Genomic DNA, 18,484 nt, shown 5'->3' with positions numbered 1-18,484 from the left:
GACTAACTAGGGTTTAAGGATTGCCATCTGAACATGGACTTACAAAAGAGGACACCAGCTGTGTCAAAGAGAGTGGGCAATGTGTTCAACGTCCTAGCAGTAGGTGTCGCAGCTTGCTGAATCGAGTCTTAGGCAGTTACCTCTTTGCAATAGAACGGACTGACGTGCCACAAGATCGGAGTCGCACGGAAGGTCTAAAAGTGGGGAAGCTCTGCCCTAGAGTTGTCATGCAATATGGACCTATGTGTTAGGATTTACAGAGGGAACATCTACCTAATGTTAGCATGCAAAGAATAAAGGAATTATACCTATGTTATCATACAAAAGGTTCTACCTAATGGGTTCTACCTAAACGGAACAAGAGTCGACGGATGGAGCAAGGAGAGGAGCCACAAATAAGGGTAGATGGTGATGCCTGAGGCAATCGACTTATAAGAGGTAGATGGCGATGCATGAGGCAATCGACTTACAAGAGAAATGGCGATGCATGAAGCAATCAACTTACAAAAGGATGGATGAATACGTGCTGGTTCTGTTAAGTTTTGCAAATGATTACTCGACGTTGGATCGAGCTTTTGATCTTGTTTTGAAATGGTTATCGGATGTTCATTTTAATTCTTGTGTTAACAGATGAATAAAGAATGAAAAATAAATATTATACACTTCATGGGAGAGGGGTACATTTGTTATGAATGGGGATGGTTCATGGCAATCAAATAATAAGAATATATGCCTCATACATCATACAAGTAGGCAACAATTATCAATCAAATCAGATAAGTAAACAATTGTATAATCAAGTCCAAGAATCAAAGAATGAAATAAGGGAGCATTAAATAAGGCATGGGAAGTATGAACTTGTTAGACAATCAAGCAATAGAAAGTATGGATGAAAGAAACAAATGCAACAGATAACAGATGAACCAGACAGATGAAAAAAAATGCACAAAAGGGTCCATTGAATAATTTAATCAGGAAATGAGGTAAGGACCAAATAAAATCAAGATACAAGGCCTCTAATACATGGCATATGAGATGAACAAGGGAGGATCAAAAGATCTCTTCAATTGCCATAAGCAATCCCTAAGTCAAACATCGATCATAAAGAAGTCAACTGAAAATTCAAGTCAACTTAAAAAAAATGAAATAAATAGCAAATTAATCAAGAAAATTATGAAAAATTAAACTATATAAGGTGGGGTCAGGACATCATCATCCCCCAAAAAGATTTTAAAAATAATGAAAATTAGTACATAAATTAATTGAAATAAAATAGAGGTCAAAACATAAGTCAACCAACAAGACTAGGTTAGAAATAAATCAAGAATAAATAGCAAATTAATCAAGAAAATTATGAAAAATTAAACTAACTGAGGTGGGGTCAGGACATCATCATCCCCCAAAAAGATATCAAAAATAATGAAAACTGGTGTATGAATTAATTAAAATAAAAGAGAAGTCAAATTAAAAGTCAACCAACCAAACTAAGTCAAAAATAAAATTCCAAGTAAAGGTCAGGTTGACCATGGGACATTGGTCAACCTTCATCCCAAAAATTAAATGCTAAAAATAATTTTAAGTCATAAAAATAAAATCAAGGAAAAATGTATGTTAAAATGGACCATTTATAATAAATAATTAAAATAAAATATTAATATTAAAAAAATACGAAAATAAAAATTATATAAAATTAAATAAAACGTTAAGAAATATGGAAAATATTTTTTGGTATTTTTATGAATAACGAAACTATTTTAAAATAATTAAAATCAAAACAGAAAAATAAATGTGAATTGAAAAAAGAAAATGAAAGTGGAAGGAATCAGTGTTAATGGGCCTGGAAATGGAGGGTGTGAAGAGCAAAACGCAGGGCCCAAGATCCAAAACAAATAATTCAGCATGTGACACCACTAAATAACATTTTATTTTAAAAAATATGTCAACATGGTATCAATAGGTCAAGGTCACTTAAGTGACTACAAGACAAAAAAACTTGGACAACCCAGATTAAAACAAAAATGAATGATCCAAGGGTCCATGCAGCGCCACGTCATCGTCTTCTTCATGAAGACAAAACCCTAATGCCATGCAACACAAAAATGCAGCACATGCAGTGGATTTTTCAAAACTTTCAATCAAGATTGCAAGCGCTATAGTGCACCAAATGCCACGAAATAAAAACCAAAATTCAAGTATGAAATGTGTAGATCATCATGGTGACTTGTTTTAGTAAAAATAATGGCTTAATCATGGAGAAAAGTTGACCGCAAGAGGTCAACATGGACATGGCAAAGGCAAAAAATTCAGCATGCATAAATTAATAATAAGAACACAAGCATGTGGTGACTAGCATGGTAATGATGATGAACATGGTAAGCAAGCATAGATATATCAAAACATGGCCATGGAAGAGATGATTACCTAGTGGTGGATGTGCCTCACTTCAAGAGCTGCTATGTGACCTCTTTGCCTTGCCTTGCCTTGGTACGAATTTCCAATGCTTCATTAGGTTTAGGGTTTGTAGCTTTTAAATAGTGGTGGATCAAGTGTTTCCATGGGCTTTTAAATAAATGATATCCATGAGAATAAAAGTGTGAAGTGAGGTTGTAAGACCCTAATTTTGTCCCTAAGATCCCTCATGGCATCATAACATTGCATTTGCATTGCCTCAAGGATCATAAGCATCTTGGTTCCCTTTACCTTTGGGTGGGACTCCTTGTGAGTGGTTTGAGATCACCAAACATGCTTGAATTGTATATCATTGCTTTTCTCATTTTTTGTTTACTAACCAAAAGCACAAAAATATGTCACTAACATCTTTTATTTTATAGCTTGAGCAATCACAAGGTCAAAAGCCTCTAGGAGCTCCTTGGTACAAGGACATGGTCAAGAAGAGATGAAAGCAAGCATGGTAATGGTTCCCTAAGCTCTCATCCATCAAATATGCCTCCCTATTATCTCAATTCATCATTTTAATCAAAGCAAGTCAAAGGGTTCGAGGTCATGTTCTTCAAGGAAACCCTAATCCATCTGTGCACCACAACGCCTTGCTCATGAAGCAACCTCAGCCCATGGTCAAATACAATCAAGGGAAGTTATTTAACTCTTCATTTCATGCATATTTAAACTTATTTGAGTATCCTCAATCATCAATTCATCAAGGTATGAGTTGTGGACCTGAGAAGTTAATCAGTCAATTCATCTGACTATTTTGAAATGCACTGAGACCTAACGTTTGATGTGTTGGTCAAATGGAGATGATTCCAAAATAAAAAATGTTCTTAAGTACAATATGATCAACTTTAATGTTCATCAAAATTTGATTTGAAGCTTGGAAGACCATCTGCCATTCCAATACATTATAGGTCATTTTGACTGAAACCCTAATTTTGGGTCAACTTCCCAAGGACATAACTCATTAATTTTTTATGATTTTGAGGTGGGATCAAATGAATTGGAAATCTTAAGATGTCTACTTCAAATGTTATGTTGAACAAAATTTAAAAATCTCAAAGGAAATACATGTGATAATGCAAGACATTATAGGTCCTTTTGGGTCAAAGGCATTAAAAGTCAAACAAAATCCAACTTCAAGTGCCCATAATTTCTTCATCAAAAATCGAAATGATTCAAACTTTAAGTCCATCTTGATTGTCTTGAAAATATCTACAATTTTTATGTTGGAAGTTTTTCCATTTGAAGCTTGCATCATCCAAACAGAGGGGCTTGAAAGTTGGCCAATTTTAGAAACCTTGCCTTGACATGTTTTGCACATCACACTTTAAACTCAAATTTCCTAAATTTCACATTCCAAATGGATTTTTGACCAACATAACAATTGTTCCTTACATCAAGACCTTTCCAACCGTTACTCACATGGCTACATTTGGATTTGGCAAATATCATTTTTGAATAGGAGAACCTTAAGTGCATTTTTGGGAAACTTGATTCAACCACCATGCATGAGCTGATTACATCAAAATTGCACGTCCATTTCATTCATTCTTGATCTCAGCTTGCCAATCCATGTGGAATTGGGCCCTCCATGCGCCTGTACAGGCCCATGCATGAAGGCCCCCTTCATTCATGCAAGTTTGAAATCACACTTTCAGCATGGCATTTGCTATAAATACATGGCATGAGAGCTTCCATTACACGCCTAATTTCAACCTGAAATGCTGCAGAATTCATTCCCTAACCATCACTAAAGAAGCAAGTTTTATTTCTCTTAAAATTTTCAGATCTAGAATTCAGCTTCATCTGGTTGTATTCTTAGATCCAGTGCTTCTAGACCTTCACCCTACAATTCATTGAAGTTCTGTTTTGATAAAGCAAGCAAGGTTTCAAGCTCAAATCACCAGAACTCAAGCTTACACTCCAACTTGTATTTTCTTCGATTCTCCTAATCCTTTGATCTATTGGCTATGATTTTGTGTTGGCTGAAGTCCTCTCAATAGAGGCATCATGTTTATGCTTTTAATTTTTGCAATTCATTGAGTTCATGATGAACACCAGATTTTTCAACTTCTGATTTCTCAAATAGTAGAGATCTAGAATAAAAATGGATGGTATAGGGATGATGTACATCATCCCAGCTTTCTATTGATATATAGATCACACGTTTTGGTTGCCTTTTGAGTTTCTGCATTTTGGCCGGAATCTGGAAGCTCACCGGAGAAGACGGTGGCTCCGGTGGCTTCATCATCTCCAGTTTAAATCTGGACTGTGTGATGATGTTTCCAGATTCGATCCCAGGTGTTCATTGTTATGACTTTTAATTCTTTCTCATGTGCACGCATTAACTTGGATCCATGGTAGGCGCGCGCTTCGTGGCCTCTTGATTTGCCAGCTCAATTAATGAGCTTAGATCAGACGGTCCACGCTTTTTACAATTTCTATTTTCTGTTTTATTTTCCTTTTATTTTCTTTAATTCCAATTATTTTCAAAAATTAATATCTCTTTCATTTTTAATCCAAAAATTATGGGACCAATTGCATTAGTTCCCAAATAAATTCTAGATTCTATTTCTAATTTTTAATATTTTTTATTTTGTCATTTGATATTTTTTGTGAATTTTCTCTTTTCTGGTTATTTTTAATTCATTTTAAATAGTTTTTGATATTCAAAAAATGCAAAAATATTTTCCTAACCTATTTGAATGATGATGGATCCAAGAAAAATATTCTCACCAATTTTTGAATTGATTTGAGATTTATTTGAGATTTTAGTTCAATTAGGTTATTTTTATTCATTTTTAATTGATTAAAAATAGTTTCTGACTTTTAAAAATGCTGAAATTTTTTGTCAAACTTTGTTTGACCTTGTTGAACTTAAGATAAATCACTTGGACCTTTCAAGGTTAATTTGAAGTGATTTTGAAGTTTGACCTTTCCATTTATTTTAATTCAAGCTTATTTTAAGTATTAAAAAATGCCAAAAATAGTTTATTCATTTCTTGACTTCCAATCTTCATCTCGCTTCTGTTTTTGATTGTTTGACCTTGACTTTCAATGTTATTGGTCAACATATGAGGATTGGTACATGATCGTTCCATTTAATGCATTTATATTTCTTTTACCACTTTGTCATTTCCATTTCTCTTATTCATCTCTTTCTTCTTCTTCTTTTCTTTTTGATCAATGAGTTGAAGGTTGATAAGTTAGTATTGATTAGGGAGATTTAACCTTCCTTGATTAAAATTTAATTCATCTTGATCAATTGATCAAGTGAATGGCTTTGCATTAAGGATAGGTTGTCTTTTAAATCATGCAAAAGGCTTAAACCAATACAAGATCATTTCTCATTTTCTTTTTGGCATGGCAAGTTGTTGGGACTTGGTTCACTAATCAAGACTCCTAACTTGAGTTTGTTGCCTACATTATTATTGACCGGCCTCAGATAGTTGTGACTTCTACATAAGTCCAATTACGATTGCTTAACATAGCGCTAAATATGCCTTATGACACACTAACTACTAACACTAACTATTGACAAGTAACATTTACTTTATGCAATTTACTTTATGCAATTTACTTTATGCAATTTACTTTTATGCAATTTACTATTCTTGCACATATTATCCATTTACTTTTCTCTTTGCTCATTTGAGCACATGTTTATGTTAATGCCATTTGCCTTTTGCTCACTTGAGCACATAATTGTGTATATACTATTGTGCTTGTGTTTTTGTTTTGATTGTTGTGAACCAAATGCAAAGAAATGGACTTAGTTTCTAGGACTTTCCTTATGCAAAGAAATGGAGAATTGGAATTAGTTTCTAGGACTTTCCTTATGCAAAATTGGAGTAAAGGATCTTAATGTTGAAGATGGATTAGAAGGACCAAATCTCTAAACTCACTCTTGTCCATTCTTGTTTTACTCCATGAAACTTTTGATGTGTGTGCTTTTGTGCTAGGAGTTTCCATTTGAGCTTAATTGGAGGACCATTACCATGAGCATCCAAAGTGAGAAATACAAAAGCCATTGGAGGATTCTTGGAAGCATGACCTTGTGTTTGATTGCTTGAAATATTTACTTTGTGGTTGCTTTATTCCAAAGGATGGGAGCTACTTGAATCATCAATATGATCTCAAGAGAGGAACTCCTTGTGTGGTTTTGTTCTCTTTCCCCTCATCTTTTACTTTCCTTAGGACTTAACCCTTCTTCTTCTTCCCTCCACTCTCACCCAAGCCAAAACTTTTGTGCAAACATTTAACATTTGTTTTCAACATTAGAAACCTAAGCCTTATGCTTTTGATTTTCAAACTTTCTTTTCGTAACACTTATTTTGAATTGAATCCTTAAATCCACTTTGACCATTTTGTATATACTTCTAATTGGTAAATATAACCCATTCAAATTTCTTTTTTGTGGTTCCAATGGCCACTTCTTTAGGTTTGAGTTATCCTTGTGGTAGATGTAATACTCACCTATATCCTTAGTGATGGACAATGAGTCTTTCATGCTTATTATAGGGTTAACCCCTCATTAGCATGTTGAAGCTATCCTCACATGGTGGATTTGTGGTTTGGTTGAGTTTTCTCCCTTTGATAACAAAAGACCTTAAGGCTTTTGGACCAATCAATTCACAAACTCATTTTGAGATTTTTACCCCGAACTACGAGGTTTTGATCTTAATCTTTTTACAAGATGGTACGTAGGCAATGGGTTTATCCATCCAAACACAAAATGTAAATAACTTGTACATTCTCTTCTCATCTCTTCAATCATGTTTGCAAAAATAAATTTTCGCAAGACAACAACCTTCACGAGTATGAAAAGGGCTCCCTAGGAGTACCTAGGATGTTTTGGGTGCCTAACACCTTCCCATTGCATAACCAACCCCCTTACCCAGATCTTAGTTTCTTTTACTAGTTTTTGTTAAAACTATTAGGTTTTTGTTCGCTTTCTAACCATTCCTTTGGATAAATAGAAGTGCGGTGGCGACTCGACTTGTATGATTTACCTTGGATTTAGTCAATATCTCTAATGGTAACGAATACCCCGCTACAGAGGTGTATTAGGGCATGTGAAATATTGTTATTTTGGGCCAAATTTAAGTGAGTAAATATCCAAAGCATGGCCACATGAGGAAAACGTGTGCTGATTTTATGCATGGCTTCACAAGTAAGAAAACAGTCAAAGATGGTGACTTTATGGCCATGTAACTTGATGCTCAAGTCACCAATTGGAGAAATAATGCAAATAGTAGAAAGATATCATGGAGATTAGCAACTTTCATGTTGATCACAAGTTGAAATGATGAATGGAAGGAGGTGAAAAATGGCACTCAAGATCAGGTTTCATCATGCAGAATTGGCTGGGCCAGTTTGGCCTAAAATCTGCCTAGAAAGTCATGTCATGGTGCCCACTTTAGGTGAATGTATTTCTCAAAGCATGGATCCAAATGAGATGATTCCAAAAGAATGTGAAAGAGGACATGGCAAGGTACAATTGTTGTGAAGAAAACATTTTCAAATGATGCCTTGAAGTGCAAGAAAACTGGCCAAGAAGTCTTGACAAACTTTGAAGATTTTGAGACTTAGAAATTTTTCTAAGTGTTCTAAAAAAATGTCTCACTTTGACTAAGCATAACGTTCTCGATTTTAATCCAAATGGAGCAAACTTTATATCTCTAGAAAGCTTGGAACAAGAGGAACAACTTTCATGTTGGAGAAAGTTTCAAATGGAGCTTTTATCTTGATGGTAAATGGGCTTAAAGTGAGTGCAACAATCATGAAAACTTGCCCTAAATGGAAAGTCAACCATTTCCAAATTAAGTAACTTTTCCAATTCCTGATTAAATGATGAATCCATGATCCAACCTTGATCAAATTTCACATGTAGGCTCTCCTAGGCATGGATTTTGAGATTCCACTCTCAAAATGTCAGGAGTTGACTTTTCTGGCCCCACAGTTGACTTTTCCCAAACTGTCTGATTCCCGATTCCAGTGATCAATTGAAGCACTTCTGGCTCAAATAAAGAGCTTATTTTTTGTATATAGACCCTTGTGGACATATGGAGGGCCATGGAAAAGAGTTTCACCCAAAGAATCATAAATAAACTGATTTTATACCAAACCCTAGTTTTAGGGCAAAAATGATCGGGAAGTGATTGCACTGTTTGCCAATGGATCTTTCTGAGATAATTATGAATCTTCCTAGGCCCAGATGCCTCTCTAATCATGACATGGATGAGCCCCTCTACTTCCAACCAAACATTTCCTGTTTCAGGTAGCCATGAAACCCTAATTTTTGATTAAATCCATATGAACACTCTGATAGTTCTGAATCCTCCACTGATGAACTGAGGACCATAATAAGGTACCTGGACCCCTGAGACTCTTGAGACTTGTACACTTGGAGAATGAAGTCCAATTCTCAATCTTGCTTTGTGTGGGCTCCTTCTATTAAAGAGTGATCAATCAAACCCTGATTTCCAAGTCACTAATGCAGTATGCAATGAGTATGACCTAGTATGATGCTAATGAAGTGTAAAACAAAATCCCATGCTTCCAAGAAAAAATGAAGGGTAAATTTTGGGGTATTAAAGCATGTACATCTCAATTCTTTAAGAAAGATGATGAGTATTCTAATCAACATCGTCATTGACCTATCACCAACCATTTCATAGTTTCTGTTAGCTAGTTCCTTATTTTTTTGTCATTTACTTTATTGCAAAGACTCCATTGGAACACAAACAATTTCTCTACTTTACATTTGTTAATTCAGGTCCTATTTGTCTTTATTTACTATATTATTTATGTCGTATCTCGAAAAATACGATCCTTAGAAAATCGTTTGCACGTTCGCGAAAAAATTGATTCCAACAGAGTCACCATCGAACTTTATTTATTCCAATACAAGAAAGGAAAAATATCGATAAAACCTTTAAAAAAGGAAGAGACAGAGCGTCTTTCGTTTATGAAAAAGGTTTTGAGTTGAAATCCAAAAGAAAAACAGTTTGAATATATTGAAATGGATTTTAGTCGAATGATGAATGCTTGATGAGAACGAGACGTGAGCCTCGGGACCAATTATTCGGGGTATTACTAGAATGCTAGATTTCAATGATCCATTTTTCATTCAAGATATTTATGAAATTTGTTAGATGGACAATGATATGTGTCTTGACTGTATATAAAATATAGTCTATCGGATACTTGACTGCAAGTGCACAGTCTAGTCGTTTAGTTTTAAAAGATATTGAACCCACAGGGACCGATGGTCAAACTAATGCTATCGATGTTACTATGAATAACTAAGGCGATGATTTGTAGAGGTTCGGTTCAACAAAAATTAAATCTAAAGAAAAATAAGTTTTTAAGAAAATATTAATGAAGGGATATCAGTAGGCAACACATTAATTGTCAAGGATTCAATAAATCACCGGTGTATATTTTAATTACCAAATACCTTTGAGTAGAAAATACTTATTTAAAAGGCTTTATCTTACACTCTCGTGATTGTTGACTCGGACTATACTCTTAAGTCAGAATGTACGCTCTCGCTGTCCCATTTGAAGTTAAAAATACTTTTTGAAAACAAATAAGTTCTAGTTGCTTTTAAAGTGCTCTCGCTGTTTTTAAAATCAATGCCTAGTTTTTACTATCCAATTCGACCCTCACGCTCTCGCGATTGTCGGTTCTAACCTTAGTTAATTTCCTACTCTCGTGGCAAAACTGTATTAAATAGATTCTCCCTCTCGTGACAAAGTTAATTAAATTCAAATTAAAAGCCACAGCCAGAAAGATTATTTGAGAAAAGAAGTTTACACCAATTATTATTAAATCCCGTCTAATTAAATTGTTTACATACCGATACTGGTAGTTTAGCTGGACATGTTAAATAATGAAAATACAGACGAACATAAATAATTTAACAATAAAGCAAACATAATCATTCAATAATAAAGCGATAATAATAATTGAATAAAAACCTGACACTTTGATTAAATGAATAGGCTGAATCTTGAAGTACTTGAGCAGTCCTCCACAGGCCGGTAGGATTCTGCTTCTTCGAAACAAATGCTTAAACTAAACTAACTAAGTTACAGTAGTTCCCCAATGTAGGAAACTACTACTTTTGGCTAAATGAAAAACGGAAAGGAAAGGGAAAAATAATCAAAGCTCTGAATGGAAACGTAAACAAATTGCAGTCAAAGAAAATAATGCTTGCTGAAGAAAAAATGTGAAAACAAAATTGCAGGAGCAAAAAAAGGCAGAGAGATAGGATTCAAGAGAGCCTCCCCTGGGAAGTTTCCAACTTCCATTCTTTTATAGTACCCCTTGGTCTTCGTGCTTGAGAAAAATAAGGAGGACTTAGTTGAGGGAGGGATTCACGGGAAGGTGGTTTAAGGAGCAAAAACTGGGCGACGTGGACCACTTCTATTTGAAACCCATTACACTGACTTTGCATATGTGACAGTCGTGATGGGTTTGTGACGTTCGTCACAATCAAGGAGAGCATGACAATCATGACGGGGTTGTTTCTCTTCTGTTTCTTCTTCTGTTCGTCACAATCAAGGAGAGCATGACAATTCATATTTTCTGATTTTTTTGTTGTTTCTCTTCTGTTTCTTCTTCTTTTCCTTACTTTTCTATACTTTGCTCATTTAAGCATGGGAATTGAAATACCTGCAAAAATAACTCGAACACTTGCGGAATAATCGAAATATAAATGAAAACGGTACGATTTTTAAATGTAAATCAAGGCAAATATACGATACATTTTCGTGTTATCAAACTCCCCTATACTTGAATCTTTGCTTGTCCTCAAGCAAATAATCAATATAAAATTCGAAACACTAGTTAAGCGCGAATACATGACACAATTCCAATTCGTACGTGGTTGTTAGGTATTTCGTTAGAATGACAGATACTCAAGTAAAACACTAAAGATACAGTAACGACACAAGCAATAAGCATTAACATAAATCTCTCCTCTATTCAAACCAGTTCGAATCATGCTATTATAGCTTAACCTAATGCTTCTTGTTTCTATTTCACCCGGTTTCATTCTAGCGCAATCACATTAAGCCCTTTGCCTTTACACGCACTTAGTGAAGTAGCCGGTTAATGGCTTTGATCCTTTTTTAGCACGGGGTCTGGTACACGAGTGTGGTAACCCTTTATATATCCGAATTGAAGGTTGTGGGAGATCGAACCGTAGTTTGCCCTACCGAGTCCAGTACCAGGTACCTCTGAACCAACCGAGAAGGGGTTTTTCTTTCCTTTTGTATATCTTGCAACCGTTTGTATGGTGCATTTTCAATTTCTCAATAGCAAAAGTACGAAGGATCTTCTCAATTCGTAGGTATCAATCACTTATATTCATCGACTCTTGATCGGTCACCATTTGTACTTAGTTTTCATCATCCATCCAGCATGAATCTTCAAGAATCGGTAACACTTTGTTCTTTCTTTTAGTTGATTTCCTAAGTTTTATGGCATTTCATAATTTCCTTCTTGTTTTATGTTTTATTAGTGGTTCATCTCTTTTTATCGCATTTTATGCGTTTCCGTGGTAGTTCTATTTGGTTTCCAGGTCCAGCAATAAGCCCGAAAGATGCGTAAGGGAAGAATGGGAGTAAAAAATGGTTTGCAAAGCGAACTATACGCAAAACAGGTGCCTGACACGGGTGTCCGTGTCAGCCGACACGGCCTGTGTCAGCTTATGCAGAAGGTGGAAAACATGAAGGAAAAAACAGGGTGCTGACACTGTAATACCCCAATTTTGTCCCTAAGATCCCTCATGGCATCACAACATTGCATTTTGCAAAGCCTCAAGGATCATAAGCATCTTGGTTCCCTTTGCCTTTGGGTGGGACTTCTTGAGAGTGGTTTGAGATCACCAAGCATGCTTGAATTGTATATTATTGCTTTTCTTATTTTTTTTACCAACCAAAAGCACAAAAATATGTCACTAACATTTCTTGTTTGTAGCTTGAGCAATCACAAGGTCAAGAGCTTCAAGGAGATCCTTTGTGCAAAGATATGGCCAAGAGAGGATGAAAGCAAGCATGGTAATGGTTCCCAAAGCTCTCATTCATCAAATATGCCTCCCTAGTATCCCAATTCATCATTTTGATCAAAGCAAGTCAAAGGGTTTGAGGTTTTGTTTCTCAAGGAAGCCCTAGTTCATCTGTGTACCATAATGCCTTGCTCATGAAGCAACCTCAGCCCATGATCAAATACAATCAAGGGAAGTTCTTTAATTCATCATTTCATGCATATTTGAATTTATTTGAGTATCCTCAATCATCAATTCATCAAGATATGAGTTGTGGACTTGAGAAGTTGATCAGTCAATTCATCTGACTCTTTTGAAATGCACTAAGACCTAACTTTCTATGTTTTGGTCAAATGGAGATGATCCCAAAAGCATAAATGTTCTTAAGGACAATATGAACAATTTTCATGTTCATCAAAAATTAATTTGAAGCTTGGAAGGTCACCATCCATTCCAAGACATTATAGGTCATTTTGACTGAAACCCTAATTTAGGGTCAACTTCCCAAGATCATAACTCATTCATTTTTTATGATTTCGAGGTGGGATCAAATGAATTGGAAAGATTAAGATGTATAATTCAAATGTTATGTTAAACAAAATGTCAAAATATCAAAGGAAATGCATGTGATAATGCAAAAAATTATAGGTCACTTTGGACCAAATGCATTGAAAGGCAAAAAAGTCAAACTTCAAGTGCCCATAACTCTTTCATCAAAAATCCAAATGATGCAAAATTTAAGTCCATTGTGATTGTCTTGAGAAGATCTACAACTTTTATGTTAAAGGTTATTTCATTTGAGGCTTGCATCACCAAAACAGAGGGGCTTGAACATTGGCCAAATTTGGAAACTTTGCCTTTGCATGTTTTGCACCTTACACTTTAAATCCAAAATTCACTAATTTCCACACTTCAAAATGAATTTTTGCCCAAAATAACATTTGTTCCTTACATCAAGACCTTTCCAACCATTACTCACATGCTCATGTTTGGATTTGGCAAATGGCATTTTCGAAGAGATGAAGTTTTAGGCATAATGGTGCATAACATGTTGATACTCATTACACAAGCCTATGCATTGCCAACTACACGACCATTTCAGCTCAATTATACTTCAGATTGCATTTGGCATGGATTGGGGCCTTTTACATGATCATGCAAGCCCATGCAATGAATATCCATTTGCCATGCACACGGATTTTCCACCTCCTTGCATCAGCTTCCACTATAAATAAACATGCTCAGCTTCATTCATGATGAACCTAATGACGCCTGAGATGCTGCACAACTGAATTCATAACCATTACCAAAGGAACTATTTCACTTTTCTTGAAATTTTTCAGATCTAAAATTCAACTAAATCTGGTTGAATCTTTGGATCTAAAGTTCCTAGACCTTCATCCTACAGTCCATAGAACTTTTGTTTGGTCAAAGGAAGTAAGGAAGCAAGCTCAGATCTCCACAATTCAAAGGTTCTCTCCAACTGGTTTTTTCTTCGAAACTCACTATTTCTTGATCTATTTGCTTGGATATTGTGTTGGCTGAAGTCCTCTTCATAGAGGCAATTGTTTTGAGTGCTCAATTGTTGAAATCCATGAATTTCAGTATGAACACCATGATTTTCTCTCTCTGATTTCTCTCTCTATGAGGATCTAGAGGACAAACCAATGGTACAGGGATGATGTACATCATCCCAACTTTCCAATGATATGAGGATCTCTTCATTTGGTTGAGTTTTCATCGCCTTCAATTTTGGTCGGAATCTTCATGCTCACCGGAGAAGACGGTGGCTCTGGCCACCGTCCCTTTGCCAGATGGATTGTGGACCATTGGATATGATCTCCAGTTTGTATCCCAGCCTTTGGATCTTATGACTTTTAATAATTCATTGTGTTACGCGTGGACTGAAGCCTACCATGGAAGCGCGCATGTGGAGCGTTTGATCAGCCACGTCAATTAATGAGGCTTGATCAGACGCTCCTGGTTTTTTTGATTTTCTTATTTTCTGATTTTATTTCTTTTATTCCCATTATTTTCAAAAATTCATAACTTCTTCATTTTAAATCCAAAAAATACGGGACCAATTGCATTCTTCTCCAAATAAATTCTAGTTTCTAAAAATGATTTTTAATATTTTTTACTTTGTCATTTGATATTTTTTGTGAATTTTCTTTTTTCTGGTTATTTTTAATTCATTTTAAATAGTTTTTGATATTCAAAAAATACAAAAATATTTTTCTAACCTATTTGAATGATGATGGATCTATGAAAAATATTCTCATCAATTTTTTAATTGATTTGAGATTTATTTGAGATTTTAGTTCAATTAGGTTATTTTTATTCATTTTTAATTGATTAAAAATAGTTTCTGACTTTTAAAAAATGCTGAAATTTTTTGTCAAACTTTGTTTGACCTTGTTGAACTTGGGATAAATCACTTGGACCTTTCAAGGTTGATTTGAAGTGATTTTGAAGTTTGACCTTTCTTTAATATTTTAATTCAAATTTATTTTAAATATTAAAAAATGCCAAAAATATTTTGTTCATTTCTTGACTTCCAATCTTCATCTCATTTTTGTTTTTGATTGTTTGACCATGATCCTCAATATCATTGGTCAACATATGTTGATTGGTACATTCTATTTCATTTAATGCACTTTAATCTTTCCATTTCTATTTCCATTATTCATCTCCTTCTTCTTCTTCTTCTTTTCCTTTTGATCAATGAGTTGAAGGTTGATAAGTTAGCATTGATTAGGGAGACTTAATCTTCCTTGATTCAAATATAATTCACCTTGATCAATTGATCAAGTGAATGGCTTTGCATTAAGGATAGGTTGTTTCCTAAATCATGCAAAGGACTTAAACCAATACAAGATCAATTCTCTTTTTTTCTTTTGGCATGGCAAGTTGTTGGAACTTGGTTCACTAATCAAGACTTCTAACTTGTGTTGTTGCCTACATTATTATTGACCGGCCTCAGATAGTTGTGACTTCTACATAAGTCCAATTAGGATTGCTCAACATAGCGCTAAATTTGCCTTATGGCACACTAACCATTAACCACTAACCATTAACATTTACCTTTTGCACTTTACATTTATGCAATTTATTATTCTTGTACATATTATTCATTTGCTTTTTCCTTTGCTCATTGGAGCACATGTTTATGTTAATGCCATTTTGCCTTTTGCTCACTTGAGCATATAATTGTGTATATATCTTTTGTGCTTGTGTTTGTCTATTTGTTGTGAACCAAATTCAAAGAATTGGACAAATGGACTTAGATATTAGGACTTTACCCAAGCTAATGGAGTTTGAAGAGCAACTAGGCCTCATGCCTTTAGAGTGCTTAAATGTCAAAGAGCAACTAGGCCTCGTGCCTTTAGAATGCTTAAAGCTTGAAGATGAACATTGAAAGGACCATATTCTAAACTCCCTCTTGTCCATTCTTTGATTGTATTATAGAACTTTTTGATGTGTGTGTTTCTTTATGCTAGGGATTCCAACTTGAGCTTAATTGAGGAACCATTACCATGAGCTTCTAAGAGAGAGAGAGATCCAAGATATGTTGAGGAAATTTCCAAGAGCTTCATTTGATTATTGATTGCTTGAGTTTATGCTTTGTGTGATTGCTTATTCCAAAGGATGGGAGCTACTTGGATCATCAATATGATCTCAAGAGAGGAACTCCATTTATGGTCTTGTATTCTTTTCCCTCACCTCTTGTATGCTTAGGATCTTAGCCTTTCTTCCTCTTCTCTTCACTCTAACCCAAGCCAAAACTTTTGTGCAAACATTTAACCTTTGTTTTCAAACATTAGAAACCTAAGCCTTATGCTTTTGATTTTCAAACTCTCTTTTCATAATACTTATTGTGAATTGAATCTTTTAATCAACTTTGACCATATTTTGTAAATACTTTTCAATGGTAAATATAACCCATTCAAATACTTTTGTGGTTTCAATGGCCACTTTCTTAATCAAAACTTTTTCATAACCTTTAGCTATTAGGTTTGAGTTATCCTTGAGGTAGATGTAATACTCACCTATATCCTTAGTGATGGACAATGAGTCTTCCATGCTTATTATAGGGTTAATCCCTCACTAGCATGTTGAAGTTATCCTCACATGGTGGATTTATGGTTTTGGGTTGAGTTTTCTCCCTTGGATAACAAAAGACCTTAAGGCTTTTGGACCAATCAATTCACCAACTCATTTTGAGATTTTTACCCCGAACTACGAGGTTTTGATCCTAATCTTTTTTAAGATGGTACGTAGGCAATGGGTTCATCCATCCAAACACAAAATGTAAATAAACTTGTATATTCTTTTCTCATCTCTTCAATCATATTTGCACAAACAAATTTTCACAAAAATACCAACCTTACAACAAATGTGAAAAGGGCTCCGTAGGAGTACCTAGGATGTTTTGGGTGCTTAAAACCTTCCCTTTGCATAACCAACCCCCTTACCCATATCTCTGACATTTTTACTAGTTTTTGATTCGATAAAACTTTTAGGTTTTTGTTCGCTTTCTAACCATTCCTTTGGATAAATAGAAGTGCGGTGGCGACTCGACTTGTATGGTTTACCTTAGATTTAGTCAATATCTCTAAAGGTAATAAATACCCCGCTACAGACACGGGTGCCTGTGTCAGCTGACACGACTTGTGTCAGCCTGTGTAGAAGTGGGAAAGCAAGAAAGCAGAAAACAGGGGGATGACACGGGTGCCCGTGTCAGCAAAGTCTGAATGAAAAAAGTTAACAGGGAGCCAACACTGGCGCCCGTGTCAGCTGACACGCCCGTGTTGGCCAATTTGCTCCTTTTGGTGATTTTTTATTTTCAAGTCTCTTTGTAATTCCGGAGGGCAGTCTTGGTATTTCACGATGCTTTTGGATGATTTGGAACTATTTAGTCTACTATTGGTGAAGAAAAAAAGGGACTTTTGATGGTACGAAGAATAGACAGAAAAGAGAAGAGAGCTTTTAAAGGGTTTGGAGAAGAAGAGATTTTCAAGATCGGAAGAGACTGAAGATCAACCTTCATCACCAAAGAAATGTAATGTCTCTATTTTGTAATTTGCTTTCTTTGAATACTATGAGAAGTTAAACCCCCCAATTTTAGGGGGGTGTCCTTGAATTGCTAATGTATGAACAATATTTCTATGTTTTTATGATCATCAACGTTGTTCTTAATTCAAATTATTATACAAAGTTCTTAATGCTTTTTTTTATCGGACAAATAGAATTTTGATCTTTGGTTAGGGTTTAGGTCGGACAAACCACCTTATCGCTTTTTATATAATAATACTTCGGTATAATTGCTTAGGAATAAGGATCAAACCGTAGTAGCCGTAAATTCTTATTACAATTGCGTATTTCTTAACACCATTTTGAATAGCTAAGGAATTAGGATGGAAAATGAGTGTTAATGGTTTTCGGCTAAGGAATTAGAGAAAACAATTCTTGAGAATCGGCGTTGAATAATTGCAACGTAGATATTATATAATATGGAAGTAGTGTAGTACAAAGAAATTCATACATCTTGCCCTAACATGTTTCTTATATCGATTAAAAGACTTTTATACGCTTTGTGTAATTTATTCTCGTAATTATCATTTCGAAAACAATCAACAAAACCCCTTTGATCTTTTGTTTAATTGAATTATTGTAAAGGTTTGTACTTAATACGCAGTCCTCGAGGTCGATACTCGGGATAACTCCCATTTTACTACTACATCGGTGCAAATAGTACACTTTCTATTTTACCGATCAAGTTTTTGGCGCCGTTGCCGGGGACTGCCAAAGTATAAGTTGAATAATAAGTCAATTGAAATTTTGTTGCTCTGCAACCAAAATTTTATTTCTCTGTACTATCGTTTCATTTTATAAATTCTAATAATTGTCTAATCTTTGTATGCGAGGTAAGGCTGTAGCGGGGTTTTCGTTACCTTTAGGTTTATTGACTAA

This window comes from Lathyrus oleraceus, chromosome 3 (assembly GCF_024323335.1).
Source record: "Lathyrus oleraceus cultivar Zhongwan6 chromosome 3, CAAS_Psat_ZW6_1.0, whole genome shotgun sequence".
NCBI lineage: Eukaryota > Viridiplantae > Streptophyta > Magnoliopsida > Fabales > Fabaceae > Lathyrus > Lathyrus oleraceus.
Note: the sequence above shows the minus strand (reverse complement) of the source record.